This window comes from Mus musculus, chromosome 1 (genome assembly GCF_000001635.26).
Source record: "Mus musculus strain C57BL/6J chromosome 1, GRCm38.p6 C57BL/6J".
In the NCBI taxonomy this organism is placed as follows: Eukaryota; Metazoa; Chordata; class Mammalia; order Rodentia; family Muridae; genus Mus; species Mus musculus.
The window spans coordinates 115,487,684-115,515,434 of record NC_000067.6 but is presented as its reverse complement, the minus strand read 5'-3'; positions in this window follow the sequence as shown (position 1 = coordinate 115,515,434).

The window sequence follows — 27,751 nt, the reverse complement described above, 5'->3', positions numbered from 1 at the left end:
TTAAATTAATATTAATAGTTCTGATTATTTTATGTCACCATTGTCGAAATCTAGAAAATTTTGGAATAGAGTCTCTCAATCGAAAAAAAATTCTCTCTATGACTGTCCTAGAAGTAAGTCTGTCAATCATTTTCTTTATTAATGATCATTGTAGGAGAGCCCAGTTTACTATAGAGAGTGCCACTGTGGGCTGATGGTCCTGAATTATGAGAAAAGGAGCCAATAAAGCATGTTTCTCTATAGTTTCTGCTTCAGTTCCTGCTGTACAATTCCCTGCTCTGACTGTGCTCCACACTGTCCCTGATAGATATGAGATAAAGTAAACTCTTTCCTCCACAAGTTGCTTTTGTCCATGGTGTTTTATAATAGCAATACAAGTGCTAAGATATCAACTGAATTTCAACTGCATCCAATAGTTTTGTTTACTTCAAGGCAAACTTTACAACATGACTTTGCTGATATCACATGCCATACTTTTATATATCTAGGACTCTTTTACATAGATTTCAATCATTTGTATTCAGTTATATTTAGACTGCCATAGAAAATAAAATGTAGACTTGTAATAAAAATTATGTAATATGCTTTCATAGTTGTTCACAAATTTAATTTTTTTGTTGTTGTTTTGGTTTGGTTTGGTTTTGTTTTGTTTTGTTTTGTTTTGTTTTGTTTTGTTTTGTTTTGTTTTGTTTTGTTTTGTTTTTTGAGACAGGGTATCTCTGTGTAGTCCTGGCTGTCCTGGAACTCACTCTGTAGACCAGGCTGGCCTCAAACACAGAAATCCGCCTGCCTCTGCCTCCCAACTGCTGGGATTAAAGGCGTGCACCACCACTGCCTGGCCAAATGTAACTTTTAAAGAGGAGTTTTTGTATGACTTTAATTCACTGTCATATTTTCAGGTTTACATCCATTTTGTTTGTATGAACATTTTGTTTGTGTGCCACAAAGGACACAGTTATTTTCCAAAGTGAAGGTAGTTTAAAACCATGATTGGTTAGTTAATTTTCGTTTTCATTCTGTGTTGTTTATTTTTCGTGACTTGACACAACTTAAATTCACCTGGGAAGAGTGAATCTCAGTTGAAAAAATGTCCTCATGAGATTGGTATGTATAGTCAAGCCTATTGGTAATATTCTAAGTCGATGGCCAAAGCGAAATGACCCACCTTGAGGTAAATCTCCAACCCAAATATGCCCCAGCAATGAAAATACTCAGTTAATATGAATACATAATGTGTGCCTAGATTGGGCAGATGTACTGTTACACTTCCATCTTCCACATCTATGAGACCCATTAGAACTTGAGTTTTCTCCAGGCCATGTGCTTCTGCTCCACTTTTCTTCTTCTTCCTCCTCCTCCATGTCCTCTCCCTCTTCCATTTTCTCCTCCCCCTCTCTCTCCACCTTCCACTCCACCTTCCCATTATCTGCCCAATCACCAGCTCTCCTTTATTTTACAAATTAAGGTGGGAAGCAGGTTAACAGGAAATCACTTGAGTGCTGACTCATCCCTTGTTCACACTCCTCACAGGAGAATGGAATTAACATTAAATATATTTAGCCTCAGAGCTATCCACAATCCACTGTGGCATATATCTTCCCGATGTGAGTAGTTTTAGAGTTTAGAAGAAAGAAAACTGAAAAGGTTAGGGCAAGCAAACCAGTAAGCAGAATTGCTCCATGATCTCTGATATAGTTTGTGCCTCCAATTTCCTGTCAAGGTTTCCTTGATCTGATCTTATAATCTATAACCTGTGAATCAAATAAGGTTTTCCTTACTAAGTTGTTTTTGATGACGTTGTTTTATCAGAGTAATGAAAAGCAAATAGAGACAGAAATCAATATTATGTTCCTGGGCTTTTGCTGCTATAGGCCAGACCGGGTTGATTTGGAGAGGACTGTGGAATTATTGTGGGCTGGAGAGGCCACTGTGTACTGAGAGCTTAATAGGATACCATTATATAAGCTTGAAAAATAAAGCTGAGAACAGTGAAGATGATAGAGGCTTAGCTTACATTTCAGAGGAAAACATAGGTACCAGGGGTGTTTGTGTGCTACTTTTCATTAATAAGGCATGGCTCTGGTCAGCAGGGTCAAGGAATCACCAATTATTAAGAATAATTGAATTGCACTGAGAAACAACCTTTACTTCATTGGGAAAAAAATGATGCTTGTTAGCTTGGTCAGGAAAATCATCAGTAATTAAGAAGAGACCAGCATCACAGAGGAAATATTTTTTTGTAAGTATTTTCTCAAGTTCAGCATATAGAAGCTGTGGTCCTGGTAAGAGCCAAGATTGTTGGCAGTCCAACTTGGTGATATGTAAGAGTTACCCAGATTTTTCTGATGTGAAGGCATGAAGGCGTCATGTAGAACAGCTGAGGTATAGTATTGTGTGACAGGACTGAAGTCCTTGAAGAGAGGACAGTGTAGTAACTCCTGAATTACTGATACTAGAGAGAATTCAGTGTTGTGTACAGACAGTTTGCCTCTTTGTTCCCTGTCTGCTCCCCACCACCAGAAGCTCCCATCCTCCTTCCAGCCTGAGTCAAGCATGATACACAGGCAACTGGTTCCTCTGCTCTGTCCTCCTGTAGCAGCCCAGGGCTCCCTCCCCCTCCCCTAGAGTTAGAATAACACTACCCATAAAACTCCCCCTTAATGAGGACATTCTGAGGAGACATCCTCCCTGCCTTTGTGTCTTCAAAAACCAACACTCCTGCTGATAAAGCAGCAGAACTCCAGGTGCCTGTCCTTGAGACCTTAGAGAAATAACAAGCTCAAGGGAGACCATGGAGAAAAGATAAACAGAGGTCAGGTCACAGTTATGACTGGCCATAAAATTAACCCTCCCTCCCACTTCTGTACTATTCTCCCAAATGATTACAGCCCTCTACTCCCCTTTTCTGTGAACATTCACACTATTCCTAACTATATTGTGTATAAACCCAGTATTTTCTGGACTCAGGGTCGTTTGCCAGCATTCACTCAGTAAGTTCGAGGTGGGCAATCCAAGTTCAAACTCGAAACAATAAAAGACTCTTTTGGGAACTGCAGTGGAATTCGAAATTCTTGATCTTCTCTAGGTTTCCTGTGTATTCTGGGCACAACATCAGAATAAATCATTCATGACCATGCAGCCTCACTTGTAGTGGAGACCTTAGCATATAGGGGACAAGTGCCATGTAATGACCACCAAGGACAGAGGCTACTGAGAACAGGGACAGGAGGAAGTTGTTGCTGGGAAAATGCTCTGGCTTTTAGAGCACTATCTCTAATACCATGTGTATGAGATACCAATTCCTGGAAATGGTAATGAATATGACAAAGACAAAGGTGGTCATAAGCAAAGGAGTGCAGTTCACTACATCCTTTTAAAATAGTCTATTAACATACCAAGTTTCTGAGTCACACATTCCACAAAAAATTAAACATGGAAACTAACATAAGCTTATTTAATCAGGAATGTCTCTCACTGACTAGACCATTCATCCTCAAGCAAATAAAAAAAATTAATATTTCTTTGTATTGGGATGACGCTCTATGCCAAGATACACATGTAGAAGCTAAAGGAAATCCTGAAGAAGTATGTGGCTTCTGGAAAGCTAACTCAGTCAGTCCAGTTTGGCAGCAAGTGCCTTTATCCAATGAGCATTCATACTTGCCCTTTTACTCATATACACCTAAAAATGGTGTGTGTGTGTGTGTGTGTGTGTGTGTGTGTGTGTGTTTACATGATCATTTGTGTACTTGTAGGTGAGGCTAGAGGTTGAAAATCTCTGTCTTCCTTGATTCTTTGCTAACTGAAGTTTTGAAGCAGAATCTTTAGTTAAATATGAAACTCACAAAACCAACTGGTCTGGTTGGTAAGGAACTCTCCTTACTCTGCCTTCTTAGAACTGGGTTTACAGATGTAATGATATTTGTAATGTGTGCTGCAGATCCAAATTAAGGTCCTAAGGTTCACAAAACCAGTAGTTTATTGACAGGTCCTTCTCCCTATTCCTAAATGATATTCTTAAATGGTATTATTGAACTCATGTTATTGGATCGATCATTTTAGGTTGAAGCCTATTTATACAAAGCATGTCCATTTCCTTTAAACTGGAAATCTACAGAAAGCCTCACGTTCTTGTTATTGTTAAAAATCATTTCATTTCAGACACAGGTCTCAGCTATCCTATACTCAATTTATCACTGAAATGTGTAGCTCACTGTCATGTCATGATTTGCCTCTGGGATCAATAGAACTCCTGAATGCCACACAAATGAAAAGGCAGTTATCAGTAACTCCAGATACCTCAAAAAGCATAGAATTTTACTAATATAATTATTTTTCATACTCATCTTGGGCAGGTATACGGGGCATGTTCTTGGATTGTTAATTAAAAATTCATGTCAATATCCATTACTTTCTAAAATCCTATGCTTTGATAAGTGGGTCTAGAGTGAGGCCAATACCCATTGGAATTTTTGGGATCATTTAAGTATACTATCACATTATCTTCTGGGCTCCTCCAAGGGCTTGGGTCACTTCTCCAGCCATGCCCTTTGTAGCACACGCATCATCCTCTAGGCTCCAGATGCCTGTACTCCACTGCTGCTGCTGCTCTTGGTGGTCATCTCATGGTACTGGCATCTCCAAAACACTGCATGACCCCTTCAGTCCTGGGCCATCAATTGCAACTGAGGCTGCACTTTCACCAATGGCCTTCCATGGCCTCTCACAGTGCTGAGCCTCAGCTGCTCTGCTCAACTCCTTCATGCCTTCAAAACCAGTACCACCTGGGTGACCCTTACACATTACCAAGTCCAGCCACAGCACAATGTACAACTTTGGCTATATCTGGAACACAGCCACTGTGCTCTCAGAAAACACTTCCCAGAAGATGTCACCTCAGTGATGCTGGTCTCTTCTTAATCACTGCTAATTTCTTAGCTCCAGCTAACCAGCATCAATAGTCCCAGTAATGCAAAGTTTTTGCTTTAGTAGTTTAGTAGTAGTAATATTTTTACTTCTTCCTTTCAAATTTGTATCAGTTTGATCTCCTTTTATTGTCTAATTGCTGTGGCTAGGACTTCAAGTACTATGGTGAATAGGTAGGGAGAGAGAATCCCTGATTTTAGTAGGATTATTTTAAGTTTCTCTTCATTTGCTTTGATGTTGGCTATTGGTTTGCTGTATATTCCTTTTTTCTGAGTTTAGGTATGGGTCTTGAATTCCTGATGGTACCAAGACTTTTATCATGAAGAGGTGTTGAATTTTGTCAAATGATTTATCAGCATTGAATGAGATGATCATGTGTTGTTTTTTTTTTGTTTTTTGTTTTTTTTTTTTTTGTTTGTTTGTTTGTTTGTTTTTTTTCCCTTTGAGCTTGTTCACATAGTGGATTGTGTTGATGGATTTTCATATACTGAACGATCACTGCATGCTTGGGATGAAGCTTACTTGATAATGATGAATGATTGTTTTGATGTGCTCTTGGATCCAGTTTTTGAGAATTTTAATGAGTATTTTGCATTGATATTCAAAAGGGAAATTGGTCTTAAGTTCCTTTCTTTGTCGCATCTTTGTGTGGTTTAGGTATGAGCTTAATTGTTGCTTCATAGAGCGAATTGGTTAGTGTTCCTTCTGTTTCTTTTTTTGTGGAATAGTTTGAAGAGTATTGGTATTGGATCTTCTTTAAAGGTTTGAAAGAATTCTGCACTAAAACCATCTGTTCCTCAGCTTTTTTTGGTTGGGAGATTTTTAATGACTGCTTCTATTTCTTTAGGGGTTATGGAACTGTTTAGATTTTTTTTTTTCTGATCATGATTTAATTTTGGTACCTGTTATCTATCTAGAAAATTGTAATTTTCATAGAAATTTTTCAGTTCTGCTGAGTATAGTCTTTTGTAGTAGGATCTGGTAATTTTTTAATTTCCCCAGTCTGTTGTTATGTCTCCCTTTCATTCCTAATTTTGTTAATTTTGATATTGTGTCTGTACCCTCTGTTTAGTTTGGCGAAGGGTTTGTATATCTTCTTGATTTTCTCAAAGAACAAGCTCCTAATTTTGTTGATTCTTTGTACAGCTTTTTTGTTTCTATTTGGTTGATTTAAACCATGAGTTTGATTAGTTCCTACCATCTACTCCTCTTGATTGTATTTACTTCTTTTTGTTCTAGAGCTTTCAGATATGCTGTCAAGCTGCTGGTGTATGCGCTCAACAATTTCTTTTTGGGGGCACTTGGAGCAGTGAGTTTTTATCTTAGGGCTGCTTTCATTGTGCCCCATAATTTTTATTATGTTGTGTTTTATTTTCATTAAATTCTAAAAATTCTTTAATTGTTTTCTTTATTTCTTCCCCGACCAAGTTACCATTGAGCATTGTTCAGCTTCCACCTGAAAGTGGAATTTCTGTTGTTTTTGTGGTTATTGAGGACCAACCTTATTCCATAGTGATCTGATAGGATGCATGGGATTATTTCAATCTTCTTGTATCTGTTGAGGACTTTTTGTGTGACCAATTATATGGTCAATTTTGGAGATGGTACCACGATGCTGAGAAGAAGATACATTCTTTTGTTTTAGGATGAAGTGTTCTATAGGTATCTGTTAAATCCATTTGGTTCATAACTTCTGTAAGTTTTACTGTGTCTTTATTTGGTTTGTATTTCCATGATATGTCCATTGCTGAGAGTGGGGAGTTGACGTTTCCCACTATTATTGTGTGTGGTTCACTGTGCTCTTTGATCTTTACTAAAGTTTCTTTTATGAATGTGGGTGCTCTTGCATTTGGATCATAGATGTTCAGAATTTAGAGTTCATCTTGATAGATTTTGCCTTTGAAGTGTATAAAGTGTCTGTACTTATCTTTTTGATAACTTTTGGTTGAAAGTTGATTTTACATGATATTAGAATGGCTATTCAAGCTTATTTCTTGGAACCATATGCTTGGAAAATTGTTTTCTAGCCCTTTACTCTGAGGTAGTTTCTGTCTTTGACACCGAGGTGCATTTCCCATATGTAGAAAAATGCTGTGTCCTGTTTATGTATCCAGTATGTTAGTCTATGTCTTTTTGTTGGGGAATTGAGCTCATTGATGTTAAGAGATATTAAAAAGTAGTGATTGTTGCTTTCTGTTATTTTTTGTTGTTATGAGTTGGAATTATGTTTGTGTGGCTATCTTCTTTTGGATTTTTTGAAAGAAGATGACTCTCTTGTTTTTTCTTGGGTGTAGTTTCCCTCCCATTGTTGGAGTTTTCCATATATTTTCCTTTGTAGTGATGGATGTGTGGAAAGATATTGTGTAAATGTTGTTTTGTCATGAATTATCTGGGTTTCTCCATCTATGGAAATTGAACATTTTGCTGGGCATATTATCCTGTGTTGGCATTTGTTTTCTCTCAGGGTCTATATTACATTTACCCATGATCTTCTAGCTTTCATAGTCTCTGGTAAGAAGACTGGTGTAGTGTTGTTAGGTCTGCCTTTATATGTTACTTGTCTTTTTCCCCTTAGTGATTTGAATATTGTTTCTTTGTTTTGTGCATTTGGTGCATTGATTATTATAAGATGGGAGTAAATTCTTTTTTGGTCAAATCTACTTAGAGTTCTGTACTCCACTTGTATGTTCATGGGCATCTCTTTCTTTAGGTTAGGGAAGTTTTCTTGTATATTTTTGTTGAAGATATTTATTGGTCCTTATGTTGGGAATCTTCACTGTCTTCTATACCTATTATCCTTAACTTTGGTCTCATTGTGTCCAGGAATTCCTGGATGTTTTAGGTTAGAATCTTTTTCATTTTGCATTTCTTTGACTGTTGTATCAATGTTTTCTATGGTATCTTCTACACCTGAAGTTCTCTCTTCTATCTCTTATTCTGTTTATGATGCTTGTGTCTATGACTCCTGATCTCTTTCCTAGATTTTGTATCTCCAGGGTTTTCTCTCTTAGGGATTTCTTTATTGTTTCTTTTTCCATTTTTAGATCCTGGATGATTTTGTTCAATTTCTTTACCTGTTTGTTTGTGTCTTCCTGTAATTATTTAAGGGATTTTTATGTTTCTTCTTTAATTGCTTTCACCTGTTTACTTGTGTTCCCTTGTATTTCTTTGAGGGAGTTAATTGTGTCCATCTTAAAGTTCTCTATTATCATCATGAGATGTGAATTTAAATAAGAGTCTTGCTTTTCTTGTGTGTTCAAGTATCCAGGGCTTGCTGTGGTGTGAGAACTGGTCTCTGGTGATGCCAAGTAGACTTGTTTTTTGTTGCTTATGTTCATGTGCTTGCCTCTTGCCATCTGGTTATCTCTGCAATTAGTTGGTTTTGTTGTCACTGACTGTGGCTTGTCCCTCCCGTGATCCTGGTTGTGTCAGAACTTCTCAGAGTACAGCTGTTTCTGCGATCCTGTGATTCTGGGGTGTTGTGATTCTGAGATCGGGGTGTTTCCAAGCTCCGGGCAATCAAGCTCTCTCTGGGTGTTGCTGATATGGTTTCGAAGCCAGAGTCCTGGGTTTGCCCTGACACAGTTGCAAGCTGGAAGGAACCTGTGCCACTGGCTGGGCTTGTGTTTTGTTTTCCTGGTTCCTGTGGATGTTCCAGTTACATTTGGTGTTGGTTGTGCCCTCAACTGTGATGCTGAATGTGTCTTGGCTGTGTCCGATCTCCTGGGAGTAGAGCTTCCTCTGTGATTCTGTGATTCTGTGATCCTATGATCCTCGGCATGTCAGAGCACCTGGGAGCTTCTGGGTGTTGTAAAAGTAGGTGCACAGCCAGCACCCTAGCGCGGCTCTGAGTGCAGGTTCAACTGCAAGGGACTCGTGCCCTTGCACTGGTGGTTTCCTGTGTCCCTGGATCCCAGTGACTCTGGGTGATGGGGCAGGTGTTGTGGCTTCCTCACCTGTGATCCTGGCATTAGAGCACCTGGGATTCAAGCTTCCTCTAAGTGTTATGGGAATCTGTGTGGAGCCAGCACTCAAGGTCTGCTCAGGGCACAGGTTCAGAATGAAGGCCAGTACTCAGTCTTTTATGTCATCAGGATGTGCTGCTGACCCTGAATCCTTAAAACTTAGGGTGATGTCCAAACCCGAGCAGCAGCTCAATGTAAACTTGTTGAAAGATTAAAAAAGGCGGTCACAGAAGTAAAATTTCATAATGCTGTTATGATTAATTTATTTTACTTCGAGATCCCATGGCTATTATTTGTTTGAAACTATTCTAAACTCAGCTCAGGTATTATGACCTTCCAGGAAACACTCAGGTCACACACAATGACAAGTGTAAGCATGGGATATAGAAACCCTTCATATTTCCTGCCATACCTTTTGCACTTTTTTCTTAAAACATTTTTAATACATTGTGTTGAGCTTCCTATGCAGAATCACACAAACTAGACTGTAAAAGCCTCCAATGCTAATTTTATGAAATATTAAAAGAAAAATTGTTTAGCATGTTTTTGCCTGTTCATCTATTGCTTAAAAATGATCATTGACTTAAACCAATTTTTCTTTTTAATATTTCATAAAAGAGAAGCAGGAAAGGATTGTGATTTTTACATAGCTGCAACTTATTGAAGTGGAATAATCTAGTAATTGGAATAGAGAAAGGTTGGGGGAATAGAGCTCAGAGAAATAATGCTTGTCTACCCTATATAAGAACCTGGGAGTGTGCCTAGCACTGAATGAAAGAAAAAAGAGCAGCAATACAGGTGAGTGGATGCACACACATGCACATACATATACACACGTGTACATATGCAAACACTTATGAACACATACATACACATACATAAATATGCATTCATACATACCTGCATACATGTATACATGTACACACATACAAAGATTCACACAAACACACAAACCCATGTACACATGTATATGTATGTACTCATACACAAATGCATACACACATAGACACACATGTACATGGGAGGAACAGCAACATTTTTTCTTTTTTTTTTTTGTTTGTTTCTGGTTATACCTTTGTGTCTTTACTGTAGAAGGAGAAAGTCCATATACTGCATTAATAGAAGCTGCAGTTGCATCTCTGCAACGATAGTGAAGAGGCCTGTTGTAATCTGCCTTTAACCCACAGTTCTGGGTAACAAATAAGCGTCTTTTTCATGCGGACATGTGCTCAGATCCCCAGCATTCATGAAAATCCTGATGTGGCAGCAGGTGCCAGGAACTCCACTGCTGGGATAAAAGAGAGATGGACCAATTACTGGAGCTACTGGATGGCCAGCCTGGTAGAAACAATGAGCTCCAGTTTCAGTTGAGAGAAAATGACTCTTAAACCAAGGTTTTACCAAAGATTGGCAAACGATTTAGTGTTGTCCTCTGGCCTCCTCAGACACATACATACTTATACACACCTATCTCCATACATATGTTTATGTACAGTACTCCCCAAACACTTAGTTTCATCTCATGTTTTTTCTCTAATAGTTTCTTATCTCCCTATTCTTTGTTATTTTGTAACTATGTTCATGTGTATGTCAATATCTGTGTAAGTGAAACTGCATTTGAAAGACATTAAATTGCCTTGAGCTGGATATATGTTGATAAAGTGTCTCATGGGTGCTAGGAATTGAACTTGGCTACTCTAAAGGAGCAAAAAGTGCTCTTCAGTCCCAAATTATTTATTTATTCTAATAGTTGTCTTTTATGAGTGCTTCCTTCTTTTTCTATCACTAGGCCCATTCCCAGAACTCTGAGGTCATAGTTTTGCTTATATGGAACCACTGTTTCTGTTTCACTGTGGACACTTTATGATGCACCATGCCATTCTATCAGAAAGCAGAACAGATTTTGGGGGGAGCACAGTTTGCCTTGGCTTTGGGCAAGTGGCTTAACCGCTCTATCCATGTAACTGGCTCAGAAATGCAAAACATTAACTTTCTTCACAGAGCTAACCCAATATACAAAGACTTAAAGAATTTTCAGTGTAGGCTGGGCAGAGAGCTTGGTTGATAAAATACTTAGTATATAAGCATGGGAAGCCAGTTTGATTCTCAAAACCTATTGAAAAATCAGGTACAACACTATGTTTTTGTGTTACTTGTGCTGGGAATGCAGAAACAAGGAAATTCCTGGAACGCATTGGACTACCTACTTAACTAAATCACTAAATTTCAAGAGAAGTGAAAGGCCCTGTCTCAAAATAAGATGACAAGTGATTGAGGAAGTCACCTAATATTGATTTCTGGCTGCCACCTACACTAATGTATGTATGTATACACCAAAAGGACATTGAACTATATAACCACCACCCTCTCTTAACCAACCCTCTCTTAACCACAGTCATGGGTGGGAATCTGTGCAACACACAGGCAGTGTTTATACTCTAGATTCACTTGAAATGGATGGAAACATGTGTATTCAACTATTTCAAGGGAGATCAGTTTTTATCTCACATCTAATGATGAGAAAAATGAACAGATGTCAAAATTTTAGACTTTTGAATTTGAGGTTATTTGTCATCAATATCTACCACCCACAGACCACAATATGAGGGAAATGTTTTGCTTGCTTAATAAATACTGTGTTTCATTCTTTCAACAACTCAACTAGGATGAAGGGAAGTGGGATGCAAACTCTCTGCCCATTTCCAGTAATCTCCAAATCAGACTAGTTCCATCTATGTTTTATTATCTCTTTCTACTCTTCATAATTACAGCATTCCTGGATACAGAATGAAACTCCTAAATTCAATTCTACACCCAGGGACCACTGTTGCTACTCAATCTTATAAACTCAGGTTAAGTGCTTTGGAGGAAATATAATACAAACCCTTAATAGAAACAGGGAGCTTTCAGTGTTTTGCAAATGGATAAAACTGTAACATCTGAAGGAAAAACATGATTCCTTTGTTGTTTTATATCTACAATTTGATATAGGATATAATATATATGTAATATATATTATAATATAAATATCTATACCTCAGGCAACAATTGTACACAGATCACATAAGTAGTACTTGAAGCTCCATGTAGTCCATTCTTTAAATCACTTAGAAATACAAAGTTACATAACACAAATACTTCCATGTATGGATGCAGGCACACCTTTTCACAGGTGAAGTCATGATGCCCTGTGTCAGTTTTTGATGTGGAGCCAGAACATAGGCAAAGAAGAGTTCACAAGACATACAACTGCAGGTATTTTTCTGATGTCCTACAAAATCCTTTACTTTTTTTTTTAATTTTGAGACAGGATTACATTGTAGAGATCTAGCCATCCTGAAACAATCTCTGCAGACAAAGCTGTCCTTGGACTCACAGAAATTCACCTGATCTGCTGGGATTAAGTGTGATAGAAACACCACCCTGCAACAAACTCAGTTTTAAGCAAAAGGTTCTAAATCGGAGCATTATCACTTAGTATTAATAAAATTGAAACTAAATTCAGTTGCATCAGTGAGAAAAATATATAATTCATGATCACTGTAATGAATTAACTAGGGTATAAGAAAAGTGGAGCCAGAGAAAAAGCTTAATAATGAAGAGAATGTACTGTTCTTACAGAGCACCTGACTTTAGTACTATGTTTTAGTTTCATAGTGCTCAGACCAACCTATAACTCCAGTTCCAGGCAAAATGACACTCTCTTTTGACTTCTGAAAGAACTGCAATGACATGTCAATACACATATAATTTAAATAAAAAACAAAAGCTTTAAAAAGTGACAATGAAGCTACATTTTCTAATGTAGATAAATTGCAAGAATGAAGTTAAGTTGAAATACAATGATATGATATCATTTATTAAAAACAGAAAACAATAGAATATATTTTTATTAATGATTTTATTTATTTACATTTCAAATGTGGTCCCCCTGCTGGGCCCCCTCCACAAAAACCAAAACCCCTTCCTTCATCCTTTTGCCTCTAAGAGGGAGCTCCCACCCAGCCACCCACACAGTCTCACCTCATTCCTCTGTGGCATAATGCATCCATTGGACCAATCACCTTCCCTCCCATTGATGCCAGATAAGGCACACCTTTGCTACATATGTAGTGGGAGCCACAGACCAGCCCAATGGATGGTCATTGGCTTTTGGCTTAGTCCCTCAGAGCTCTGAGGGGTCTTGACTAGTTGGTAATGTTCTACCTATGGGGTTGAAATCCACTTTGGCTCCTTCAGTCTTTCCCCTAACTCTTCCATTGAGGTGCCTGGGATCAGTCCAATACTTGGCTGTGAGTATCTGCATCTGTCTTAGATGCTGGCAAAGCTTCTCAGAAGACAGTCATGCCAGACTTCCCTCTGTAAGCACATTGTGGCATCAACAATAGTGTTATGGTTTGGTGTCTGTGGATAGGATACATGCCAAGGTATGGCAGTCTCTGGATGGCCTTTCCTTCAGTCTCTGCTCAATTTTTGTCCCTGCATTTCCTTTAGATAGGAACAATTCTGGGTTAAAATTTTTGAGATGAGTGTGTGGCTCCATTCCTCAACTGGGTACTATTTGTATCTACTGGAGGTAGTATTTTCAGGTTCTATCTCCCCATTGTGAGGCATTTTGGCTAATGTCATTGTGTCTTGGGAGACTTCACATCCCTGGTTAAGAAATAGGGAAGTTATATTAATTTCCTTTTACCTTGGTTCTTTATCTTCTAAAATGTTGAATTCTTTGTCCAACAGGAACAAGCTTGGAAAAGTTTGAACGACTGCCAGGAGACCAGTTACATAATGGGACCTTGACTCAAGTAGACGAAGAACAACATTAATTGATCAATCTGGGCTACATAAAGAGGCCCTGATTTAGAGTTAAAATAAGCAGAACAAAGGAGAAGAAATCACTGACAGGTAAATGGATGTAGTGTAACACAAAAATACCAAATGAGGTGTGATCCCATTACATGAAGTCTTATGAGAATGTAAAGTATATTTAGAGAAATCAGAGAGAACATGATGGAAACCTGAGAAGAAGAGATTGGGAGGGTGTAGTGAATGAGGACATGCTTGGGAGGAGGGAAATGTTCTAGAAGTGAAGAGTGGTTGCACAAGATGTTGAATATTCTTAGCACCACTTGACAAATATAAAATATCAAAAAGCTGAATGACCAGAAGGACAAAATATGTATCATGTATATAAAACTATGACAAAAACATACTTTAAAAAAAGTAGCCTAAGAAGAGAGTCATGTACACACAAGTGAGTTTTCAAACAAAAGGAGGAAACTACACAAAAATAGTGTCCTGTGAGGAAGGAAACAGAAAGATAAGCAAGGCTCTGTTTCCCCTAATCAAGTGTGTCACAATTGGAAAGTGAAGAAGCTGGAAGTGGTAAGTAAGAGGATTTGGAAGAAGCTCTGGAGGAGAGAAATGTAATTAAATTATAATTTCAAAAAGAAAAAAAGGAAAGACAAAAGTGACACACATTTCAAAACAAAAGTGTGATTTATTTTGAATACAGACCATCTGAAGGACAATATTCCAAGTGCACATGTAAGTCACTTTGCAAAGTGTCCATCCCAGGAAAAATGTTGGAGTCAGAAATGTAGCCAAGATGAGCTGAGCTATGGCACACAGAGAATGGAACTCTAGCATAAAGCCAACACGACTCAATGATGTTTTTGCTGCTAGTTGGAGAGGCAGAAAGAACTCCCTCCATTCTTTCCCCAAGCCCAAGTCACAAGATTAGGTAATGTAGAAAATAAGGAAGACCAGTAAAGATTACTTTTCAGAGATTCTTTCAGCTTGCAATATCATCTGATGTTTATAAAATACAAATGATTTTGTCACAGCTGCTTCTGGGGTGAAGATGGAACAGAGGGTAGGACAATGAAATGACTTGTACCGTGCTTCCTGCTTATCTACTTTGTAGTGATTGGTCACCTCTACAATGCAGCCATTCCAGATGAATTTTTAAGAGTATGCCTGAATAGTCAGGAGTCTATTGTCTGTTTTCATAGAAAAGTTTTTCCAGGAGGACAAACAGATTATCTGGAAACAGTGGCAGCCTACAAAAGCAGGGTGGGAGTACAAGATGACAGATAATGCTTTCTGTGTCAGAAGCTGCCAACTTTAATCCAAGGTGTAAGCAGTGTTCTGAGTTTGTTTTCTTTCCTTTTCCTTCCTTCCTGCCTGTCTGCCTTCCTTCCTCTCTCCCTCCCTCCCTCCCTCCCTCCCTCCCTCTCCCCCTCTCTCTCTCTCTTTCTTTCTTTCTTTCTTTCTTTCTTTCTTTCTTTCTTTCTTTCTTTCTTTCTTTCTTCCTTCCTTCCTTCCTTCCTTCCTTCCTTCCTTCCTTCCTTCCTTCCTTCCTTCCTTCCTTCCTTTCTTTCTTTCTTTCTTTCTTTCTTTCTTTCTTTCTTTCTTTCTTTCTTTCTTTCTTTCTTTCTCTCTTTCTTAGATATTTTATTTATTAGCATTGCAAATGTTATCCACTTTCCTGGTTTCCACTCCAAAAATCCCCCATCCCATCCTCCCTCCCCTTACTCACCAAACCAAACACTAACACTTCCTTATCCTGGCATTCCTCTACACTGGGACATCAAGCCTTCTCAGAAACAAGGGCGTCTCCTTCCATTGATGTCCTCTGCTACATATGCAGCTGTAGCCATGGGTCCTGCCCTATTTACTCTTTTGTTGGTAGTTTAGTCTCTGGGAGCTTGGGGGTGGTGGTGGTGGTACTGGTTAGTTCATATTGTTGTTCATCCTATGAGGCTTCAAGTTCCTTCAGCAACTTTTGTCCTTTCTCTAGCTCCTCCATAGAGGACCTTGTGCTCAGTCTAATGATTGGCTGAGAGCATCCACCTCTTTATTTGTCAGGCACTGGAAGAGCCTCTCAGGAGACAGTTATATCAGGTTTCTGTCAGCAAGCTCTTGTTGGCATCCACAGTAGTGTCTGGGTTTGGTGAATGTACATGGGATGGATCCCCAGGTGAGGAAAGAATGGTCTTTCCTTCAGTCTGTGCTCCACACTTTGTCTCTGTATCTCCTCCCATGTGTATTTTGTTCCCCCTTCTAAGAAGGACTGAAGTATTCATACTTTGGTCTTCATCTTGAGCTTCATTTGGTCTGTTAATTGTATGTTGGGTATTCTGAGCTTCTTGGCTAATATCTACTTATCAGTGAGTTTATACCATATGTGTTCTTTTGTGATTGGGTTACCTCACTCAGTATGATAATTTCTAGTTCTATCCTTTTGCCTAAGAATTTGAAAATCTTATTTGTCATTGGAAAATATCATTGGGAAGAGAGGCCCCTTGGTATTGCAAACTTTATATGCCCCAGTACAGGGGAATGCCAGGGCCAAGAAGTGGGAGTGGGTGGGTAAGAGAGCAGGGCAGGGGAAGAGTATAGGGAACTTTTGGGATAGCATAGAATAGACACAGTAATTCACTTGGGAAGTGTCATGACTCAAAGAGTTTTTCTCCCTCTCCAGGTAGCAGGTGTTCAATCCACAAGTTAGGGATCAAACTGAGGCTCTTCACGGAGCATGGAAGGCCATCCTTTTAAAGAGGTGCACAGAGCATCCTAATAATACAAAAATAAGTTTTGAATTTTCCAAGTATCCCTAAGACCATTAAAACATAGAGGATCCATTGTCTTCAAATCCAATATGAGTTAGTTGTCTTGTTGCTCTAATCAAATACCAGGTAGAAAGTATCTCAAGGCAGGAAGAGTTCATGTCTGTTTAAGGTCTGAAGGTACAGTCCATGATGGTGGTTAAGGCATGGTTACAGGAACAAGGCAGCTGTTCTCATAGCATCCACAGTCAGTAAACAGAATGAGATAGATGGTGGATGCTGGTGCTCAGCTCTGTTTTTCCTTTTTTGCCCCCAAATTCTAACCAATGGAGTAGTTCTATCAGCAGATAAGGTGAGTCTTCATACCTCACGTAATTTAATCTAATCTAGAAGAATGCATAACAGATATGTGCAAAGACAGATCTTCTAAGTAGTCCTAGATCCTATTAATTTAATCTGAAGAGTAAACACCATTTTTTTAACCTAAGGAATTTGTAAGGCCCTATTAGTAAATATGTCTTGTAACTCACCTACAAGGAAAATAAGATGACATGTGGCCATGGAGAAACCAATCATTATCTCAGTTATTAGAGGGGAAGAGAACGATCCTTGAGAGTAGAAAAAAGGGAGTAGAAAAATCTCTTGATTTCTAAGAGTAAATGAACTAAAGCTATAAATGGAAGACAGCCTTGTATATTAATCTGTTTCTATGTTTAGCTTAAAGAAGTTCTCCTGATGAATATCAGAATTGTTATCTATTTAACCATTGATAATTCAGGTTGCTTCTTAAACATTCATTTTTATTTAGACTTCCTAATATCAATGGTTAAAGCTTTGTGTCTGTGTGTGTGTTATACATGTGATCTGGATACCTCCATTGTACTATTTATAATTTTATTTGTTATTGGCTGTTAATAGTGTCACCTGTATGATCCAGACAATGTGTAGGACCTGCATTCCTTTACAGCTGTACCTCTACACCTCCTTTCTCTAAGAGTAAAAGAGGTGCTGCTGTGAACAAGAACACAGGTCCTGTATTTTCTATGAATCCTGGTGTCTAGAATGTGAAGGTACAGTAGAAGGAATGACTTAAGTTCAAGAACATTATGCAACTAGAATATGGGAAAGCCTGTATATCAAATGCCAACATTGTTTGATCAAATAGTCATTTATTATTCTAATTTGTATTTAAAGAAGCCAGTGGGTACAGCACTTTTGTTCAAGCAGATTTTTGCTGTATGATGTGACTTTAAATTCCTGCCTTTTATCTGATGCTAATGACTGGCATTGTCACCATATTAATCAAGGGATGCTCATTGAATTCTGTTTTATCCATCTGTCTAGTGGCTTTACTCCTATCACATTTGAATGAAAATATTTCTTTTTCTTCCAGTCTCATAGTTTGTACGCAGCATTTCTTTAGTTTCCCTAGTATGTATAGATACTTTGAGAGATGTATATATGAATCACATCAGGATGCTCTAAATGAGATACTGCATAATTATTACCTACTTAAAAATCAAATCAAGTCTGAAGATAAAATAAATGCCTGATCAATTGGATGGTCCCTGTCTGAACCAATTAGACTAATTATACACAACCACAAAGCACTTAATTGAAACATAGGTTGCCATGAAGGTGACAAGTCCAAAATAATGACTGTACTATAATCAAGGAGTAATGATAATTAATCTAATAGAGGCTTCCTAGTAGTGGGAAGGTAAAATGGTTTGAAAATAGTTTCCAGCACTGGCCAATGTGAAGGCAGATGGATTGTTGCTAAAGTGTCCTGAAGGAGACCTTTGCAAATGTGACCTTGTGCTTCCTCATCTTGGCCACAAACTGTGTCTCGCTTTTAGATGCTTAAGAAGTGGCTGTACATGGAGGAATAATGTGGACTTGTGGTCAATATATATGGTCTTTGTATGTAAGCAGGTAGTGAGTACTTGTGAATGCAATTATATGTGTGCTGTCACATGTAGCATTTTCCACATCCTGCACTTTAACATGTGCTTTTGGTCTAGAGTTTAGGCTTTTATGATTACCATGCAAGAACTGAACCATCTACAGCCCCAGCTGTCATCTGCAATCTAAGCATTGCTATCTACTTTCAAACTTATCTCTGGAAGTAACTTCATTTTTTTCAGTTTTTTTAATAGTTTCAATAGATATATATTTGTATTGAAAATTCATATTTTATATATACATTGTATATGCATGTATATATGCATGTTAATTTGACATACCTTTACGAGGTTGATGATAAAATCTCTGGAACTCTATTATAACATGTATGTGATAGATTAGAAACCACATAAACAGTAATGTTAATTACAGTCATGACTATGAATAATTTTGGTAAATTCATTATGGTTATAAAATGGTGACAACATTCTGTTACACTAATGAAATGTTCTGTTACATTAACAGCCAGAAAGTGAGACATTTGCTTGGAACATCTCCTAAGGCAGCTTTCGTGTGTTTTAATGAAACCCATTTAACATGTGCTGTGGCTGTGCTATTTTACCTCTATTACATATTTTATTAAGTAAATTTATTACAATAATTGTTCAAGGACCAAGAAACAAAAGAAATTCAGGTTTGTACACAGACACATCCCCTTTAACTTTATAATTTTACAAATTCTTTAGAGAACTGAGTATCACCATGCTGTCTCTTCCGGAGTCCTGTTGATAACAGATGCTACAGCAGGCTTTTATCACTAGGTACCAGGTTTAATTCTACTTTTATATTATTTCTTACGATATCACGAATAATCATGTGATATCTTATTTTAGGGAAAATGTCATGTATCTCAGGCTGGTGTCATTCTTATTATGCAGTTGAGGATGTATATTCCTGACTTGACATGTGAAGTTCTGAGATCATAAGCATGCATTACCACATTAATAAGTAAGTACATACCATTCTTGTCCTTTTGGGTCTAGATTACCTCACTCAGGATAATATTTTCTAGTTCCATCCATTTGCATGGAAAATTCATTATATCTTTGTTTTCAATAGCTGAGTAGTATTCCATTGTGTAAATGAATCATATATTCTTTTTATCCAATTTTCCGTTGAGGGGCATTTCGGTTGTTTCCTGTTCCTGCTTATTATAAATAAGACTGCTATGAACATAGTTGACCATTTGACTTTGTGGTATGCTGGAGCACCTTTTGGGTGTATTCCTAGAAGTTGTATAGCTGGATCTTGTGATAAAACTAATCCTATTTTTCTGAGAAATTGCCAAATTGATTTCCAGAGTAGTTGTATAAGACCCCATTCTCACAAGCAATGGAGGATGTTCCCCTTGATTCATATCCTTTCCAGAATGTGGTGTCCCTTGAGTTTTGGATTGTAGTCATTCTGATGGGGTTCATGTGGAATCTCTGAGTTATGTTATTTACATTTCCATTATAACCAAGGATGTTGGATATTTCTTTAAGTGCTTCTCAGCCATTCAATATTCCTCTAATGAGAATTATCTGTTTAGCTCAGTACCCTATTTTTTTTTTAATTGTTACTTGACTTACTGATCTGTCTTCAGGAGTTGTGTATATATTTTGGATATTAACCCTCTCTCGGGTGTAGGGCTGAAGTTCTTTTCTCAATATGTAGACAGTTTTTTGTCCTATTGATGTTGTCCTTTGAAATACAAAAGATTTTCAGTTTCATGAGGTCCCATTTATTAATGGTTTAACTTAGTGCCTGAGTCATTTGTATTCTGTTCAGGAAGTTGTCTGCTGTACAGATTGATTCAAGGCTATTCTCCGCTTTCTGTTTTATTAGGTTTAGTTTATCTGCTTTTGTATTGATGTCTTTGATCCACTTGGACTTGAGTTTTTCAAACGGTAATAGATATGTTTATATTAGCATTCTTCTCTATATAGACATCCAGGAAGACAAGTACTATTTGTTGAAGATGTTTTCCCTTTTCTCTTGTGTGTTTTTTGAATCCTTTGTTACAAATCAAGTGTCTGTTGCTGTGTGGGTTTTTTTACTGGGTCTTTGATTCAATTCCATTGATCATCCTGTCTTTTTCTAAAGTGATACCATGCAGTTTTTATTACTATTGCCCTTTAGTACAACTTGAGGTCAGGGATGGTGATACTTCCAGAAGTTCTTTTATTGTTTAGGATTATTTTGGCTATCCTGGGTTTTTTGTTGTCATATATGAAGTTGAGTATTGTTCTTTCAAGATCTGTACAAAAAAAATTCTGTCAGGATTTTGATGGGAATTGTATTGTGTATGTAAATCTAATTTGGTAAGATGTTCATTTTACTATGTTAGTCCTACAAATCCATGAGCCTAGTGGATCTATCTTCTGATATCTTCTAAATTTTCTTTCTTGAGAGACTTGCAGTTCTTATCATTCAGGTTTTACACTTATTTGGTTATAGTTATTGGGGAGAGTATTGTCTACCTAATTTTTTTTATAAGTTCATTGTATAAAGGAGGGCTACTGGTTTCTTCGAGTTAATTTTGTATCTAGCCACACTGCTGAAGGTGCTTACCAGCAGTATGAGTTCTCTAGTAGAATTTTTCCAGTCACTTATGTATAATATCATATCAGCTGTGACTAGATATACTTTGATTTCTTCCTTACCCATTTGTATTCTCTTGATCTTCTTTAGTTTTCTTATTCCTCTAATTAGAAATTCAAGTAATATATTAAAGAAATTGCAACAGAGTGGACAGCTTTGTCTTTTCCCTGATTTTAGTGAATCTGCTTTAAGTTTCTCTCTATTTAATTTAATGTTAATTATCGGCTTTCTGGATAGTGCCTTTAATAAATTTAACTAGGTGTTTTATATCCCTGTTCACTCCAAGACTTTTAACATTTGCTCGCTTTTGAAAAGTCTGGTAGAATTCTGCACTAAAACTATATGGCCCTGCTTTGCTTTTGTTTTCGTTTTCATTCTCTGTTGTCATTGGTGGGAAAGTTTTAATGAGTGCTTATTGTCTTAGCAATTATAGGAATTTTGATAGTTTATTTGCTCATGATTTAACTTTGGTAATTGGTACATGACTAGAAAAATGTTTGATTCGTTTAGATTTTCCATTTTCTGGAGTATAGGCATTTGAAATATGACCTAATGATTCTTTGAATTTCTTAGTGTCAATTGTTATGTCTGATTTTATGAATTTGGGTACTGGCTCTCAGCCTTTCAGTTAATTTGGCTAAGGGTTTGTCTATCTTGTTGATTTTATCAAAAGAACAGCTGTTGGTTTTCTTGATTGTACTGTTCTCTTTGTTTCTGACTGCTTGAGTTCAGCCCTGAGTTTTGGTTATTTAATGTTGTCGACTCCTCTTGCATGTGTTTGCTTCTTCTTCTTCTTTTTTTTTTCCCCTAGAGCTTTCAGAATTCAGATGTCCTCTTGGTGTATTTTCTTTAAATGATTATGAACTGTCTTTCCCTGTCTCCTTTGATTTAATTTGGTTCAAAATTTGTTTTACTATACATTAGAATGGCTACTCCAGCTTTCTTCTTGGGACCTGTTGCTTAGAAAATTTTTTTTCCATCCCTTTACTCTGAGATTATATATATATGTATTTTATATATATATATATATATATATATATCTGTTTTGGTGAAGTGTGTTTTTTGTATACAAGAGAATGATGGATTCTGTTAATAAACCATTTTGGTAGCCTGTGTCTTATTGGGTAATTGAGTCCATTGATGTTGATAGATATTAAAGTTCCGAGATTGTTATTTTCTGTTATTTTGACATTTGGGTGGTAATGTGTGTGTGTGTGTGTGTGTGTGTGTGTGTTTCTCTCCTATGGTTTTAGTTTTGTCAAATTATTTATCTCTTGTGTTTTCTTGAGTGTAGTTAGTCTCATTGGGTTGGAGTTTTTCTTCTAGTATCATCTGTATGGCTAGATTACTAGAAAGATCTTGTTTAAATTTGGTTTTGTTATGGAATATCTTTGTTTCTCCATCTATGATGATTGAAAAAATTTCAAGGTATAGTAGTCTGGGCTGACAGCAGTGGCCACTTATAGTTTGCAAGACATTTGCCCAGGCTGCTCTAGATTCTAGGGATTCTGCTGAGAAGTTGAGTATAATTCTCTTAAGTCAGCCTTTATGTATTACTTGCTCTTTTTCCCTTGCAACTTTTGATACTCTTTCTTTGTTCTGTACATTTAGTGTTTTTATTTGCTTTGTTTTGTTTTGTTTTGTTTGTTTGTTTGTTTGTTTGTTTATCTCTGTACAGCCCTGGCTGTCCTGGAACTCACTTTACAGACCAGGCTGGCCTCAAACCCAGAAATCTGCCTGGCTGTGCCTCCCAAGTGCTGGGATTAAAGGTGTTCACTACCACTGCCCAGCCTACATTTACTGTTTTGATTACTATGTGGCAGAAAGATTTTCTTACTACTCACATCTGTTTGGTGTGTAAGCTTCTTCTATGTTTATAAGCAGCCCTTTCTTTGGATAAGGTGACTTTTCTTCTATAGTTTTGTTGAAGATGTTTTCTTGACCTTGATCTGGAAATCTTCTCCTTCAGCTTTTCTAACCATTCTTAAGTTTGGTCATTTAATAGTGTCCATAATTCCCTGGAGGTTTTCTGTCATGAACTTTTTAGATTTGTTATTTTCTTTGACTGATGAATCATTTTCTTTTGTTCTATCTTTGATACCTGGGATTCTGTCTTCCATCTCTTGTGTTCTGTTGGTGATGTTTATTTCTGTAGTTCCTGTTCACTTTCCTAGGTATTCTCTTCTCAGGATTGCCTTGCTTATGTTTTTTTTTATTGCTTCCATTTTCATTTTCAGGTTGTGGACAGCTTCCTTCAAATCTTTTCTTGTTTGGTATTTGTATTTTTCTGTTTTTTTTTTATTTGTTTTGTTATTTTTTTAAATATTTTTTTAATGACTCTAACTGTTAGAATATATTTTCTTGTGTTTCTTTAGGGAATTTGTTCATCTTCTTCTTGTACTTTGGTTTCCTTAGAATACCCAGGGCTTGCTATAGGAGGATAGCTGGTCACTAATGGTGCTATAATGTCTTGGATTTTGTTAATTTGTTCTTTTTTTAAATTAGGTACTATCTTCATTTACATTTCAAATGCTATACCAAAAGTCCTCCAGACCCACACCCCCCAACTCCCCTTCCTACCCACTCCCACTTCTTGGCCCTGATGTTCCCTCGTACTGAGGCATATAAAGTTTGTAAGACCAAGGGGCCTCTCTTCCCAATGATGGCCGATTAGGGCATCTTCTGATACATATGCAGCTAATGAAACGAGCTCTGGTGGGTACTGGTTAGTTCATATTGTTGTTCCACCTATAGGGTTGCAGACCCCTTTAGCTCCTTGGGTACTTTCTCTAGCTCCACCATTGGGGGCCCTGTGTTCCAACCAATAGCTGACCATGAGCATCCACTTTTGTGTTTGCCAGGCTCTAGCATACCCTCACAAGGGACAGCTATATCTGGGTCCTTTCAGCTAAATCTTGCTAGTGTATGCAATGGTGACAGCATTTGGAGGCTGATTATGGGATGAGTCTCTGGGTATGGCAGTCTCTAGATGGTCCATCCTTTCATCTCAGCTCTAAACTTTGTCTCTGTAACTACGTCCATGGGTGTTTTGTTCCCAATTCTAAGAAGGGGTGAAGTGGATTCCAGAAAATCAAATAACGCCATTAAAAATGGGACTCAGAGCTAAATAAAGAATTCTCACCTGAGGAATACCGAATGGCTAAGAAGCACCTGAAAAAATGCTCAGCATTCTTAATCATCATGGAAATGCAAATCAAAGCAACCCTGAGATTTCACCTCATACCAGTCAGAATGGCTAAGATCAAAAATTCAGGTAAGAGAAGATGCTGGCAAGGATGTGGAGATAGAGGAACACTCCTCCACTGTTGGTGGGATTGCAAGCCTGTACAACCACTCTGGAAAGCAGTCTGGTGGTTCCTCAGAAAATTGGACATAGTACTACTGGAGGATCCTGTAATACCTCTCCTGGGCATATATCCAGAAGATGTTCCAACTGGTAAGAAGGACACATGCTCCACTGTGTTCATAGCAGCCTTATTTATAATAGCCAGAAGCTGGAAATAACCCAGATGTCCTTCAACAGAGGAATGGATACAGAAAATGTGGTACATTTATACAATGGAGTACTACTCAGCTATTAAAACGAATGAATTTTTGAAATTCCTAGGCAAATAGATGGACCTGGAGGGCATCATCTTGAGTGAGATAACCCTATCACAAAAGAACTAGCATGATATGTGCTCACTGATAAGTGTATATTAGCCCAGAAATTTAGAATACCCAAGATACAAGATACAATTTGCAAAACACATGAAACTGAAGAAGAACGAAGACCAAAGTGTGGACACTTTGCCCCTTCTTAGAAATGGGAACAAAACACCCATGGAAGGAGTTACAGAGACAAAGTTTGGAGGTGAGACAAAAGTATGGACCGTCTAGAGAGTACCATATCCAGGGATCCATCCCATAATCAGCCTCCAAATGCTGAGACCATTGCATACACTAGCACTGTGAAAATGTTAAGGGATGGACTGAAGGAGCTGAAAGGGCTTGCAATCTCATTGATAAAACAACAGTATCAACTAACTCAGACCCCTTAGAACTCCCAGAGACTAAACCACCAACCAACAAGCATACATGAGGTGGTCTGTTGTCTCTGGTGTATATGTAGTAGAAAACTGCCTGGTCTGTCAGTGAGAGAGTATGAGTTTAATCCTGTAGATACTTGATGACCCACAAAAAAAAAAAAAAAAAAAAAAAAAAAAAAGATGCTGGTGTATGTGTGTGCAGTGGGGGAGAGTTGGGGTGGAGAGTGGATAGGTGAACACTCCCTAAGAAGCAAAGGAGGTGATGAGGTAAAGAACTCAGGGTGGGGGCAGGAAGGGGCAACAGTTTGAATGTAAATAAATAAAATAATTTCTAAAAACCTACACATATCTGAGGTTGCGATGGTTTTTATATATTTGGCCCAGGGATTGGCACTAGTAGGAGGTGTAGCCTTGTTGGAATAGGTGTGTCACTGTGGGTGTGGACAATAATATCCTAGTCCTAGCTGCCTGGAAGTTGGTATTCTGGTAGCAGCATTCAGATGAAGATGTAGAACTCTCAGCTCCTTCTTCACTATGCCTGCCTGGATGTTGCCATGTTCCTGCCTTGATGATAATAGACTGAACCTGTGAACTTGTAAGCCAACCTTCACTAAAAGTTGTCCTTATAAGAGTTGCCTTGGTCATAGTATCTGTTTACAACACTTAAACCCAAACTAAGACAGAAGTTGGTACCATAAGTTGAGTATATGGTAAACCAGTGGACTCCATGATCGTGGGCCCACTGTAGCACTTCTCGCACTTCTCCGGCTGTGAAATGAGTTTCTTGTTCTGAAACAATACTGTGCGGAATACCATGAAGATGTATAAGGCACTCTGTAAGTTCAAGAATAGTGAATAGCAGAAACATTATGTTCGGGAAAGGCAAATCCTTTACCTTAACAAGTATCTACTCCAGGGAGAGCAAAACGTCCTTTCCATGGAGGATGTGGTCCAATGTAGTCAACCTGCCATCAGGTTGCTGGCTAGTCACCACTAGGAATGGTGTCATATTTGAAGCTCAACATTGGTCACTGCTGTTGGCAGAACTGGACTTCAGCATCAGCAATAGCCAGGTTGCCTTAGTGAATGGAAGTTCCTGTTGTTGAACCCAAGCATAAACCCCATCTCAGCCACCATGGCCACTTCGTTCATGTACCCACTGAGAAATGACAGGGGTGGCTGGGGAAAGAAGCTGACTGTCCACAGAATGGGTTACTTTATCCATTTGATTACTGAACTTCTCCTCAGCTTAAATGACCATTTGATGAACATTTACATGGGACACAAATATCTTCACATCCTTTGCCCATTTGGAGAGACTTACTCACATAATTCTTCCCCAGATATCTTTTTCACCAATTTTCCAATTGTGATCATTCCAAGTCCCTGATCATCCAGCCAATCCTTTGGCCATGGCTCACATGAGTCAGTGAACAATTGTTTACCTGGCCATTTCTTTTTCCAAGAAAACTATAATAACATGTGCATTGCCTGAAGTTATGCCCACTATGAAGATTTTCCTTTACCTGTAACTTTCAGGGTTGTCCTAGAAAGGGGTTGTAATGATGCAGCTGACCACTTCTTGTTGTGCCTGCATAATGTGCAGAGCCATCAGTAAACCAGGTCTTAGTCTTCTCTTCTTCAGTCAGATGATCATAGGCAACATCCTATGAGGATATAGGTGCATTATTTGCAGCAGATGGGATTGTAACAGGAGTAGAAACCATAGGTATTTGAGCAACTTCTTTATATAACTTGCTGTTATCTTCAGATACCGCTTGGGTATGATCACATATATACCACTTCCATTTGATAGAATACTGCTGCTGTGCATGTCCTATTTTATGACTTGGAGAGTTTGATAAAAACCAGCACAGGATGGGTAGTTCAGGTCACATGGTAACTTGGTGTCCTATTGTCAAGTGATCAATTTCCACTAAGGGCCAATAGCAGGCCAAGAGCTGTTTCTGGAAAGAATAGTTAACTGCTGCTCATGATAGAGCTTTGCTCCAAAATTCTAAAAGTATTTTCTATGATTCTCCCACAGGGTCCTTCCAGAGGCCCTGTGGCATCTCTATCTGCCAGCGACACCTCAAGTACCATTGGGTCTGCTGGATCATATCATCCATGTGGCAGACCAGCCTGAACAGCAGCCTGAAAACTTTTGAAGAGCCTTCTCCTGTTCCAGGCTCCACACAAATCTAGCAGCTTTCTGAGTCACTTGGTAAATGGGTATGAGTAACATTACATACCCAAGTGAGGAATGTGTTGTCTCCAGAATTCAAATAGACACACTAAATGTTGTGCTTCTTTCTTTGTGATTGGAGGGGCCAAGTGGAATAATTTTTCTTTCACCTTAGAAGGACTATCTTGGAATGCTCCATACCACTGGACTGCTAAGAATTTCACTGATGTAAATGGTCTTTGAATTTTGGTTGGATTTATTTCCCATTCTCTGATGCATATATGTGTTATTAATGAGTCCAAAGAAGTTTCTACTTTCTGCTCACTTGGTCCAATCACCATAATGTCATCAATATAGTACACCAATGTGATATTTTCTGGAAGAAACAGATGATCAAGATCTCTAATAACTAAGTAATGACACAAGGCAGGAATGTTAATAAATCATCGAGTCAAAACTGTAAAGTTATACTGCTAGCCTTGCCAACTGAAAGCAAATTGCTTCCCCTGA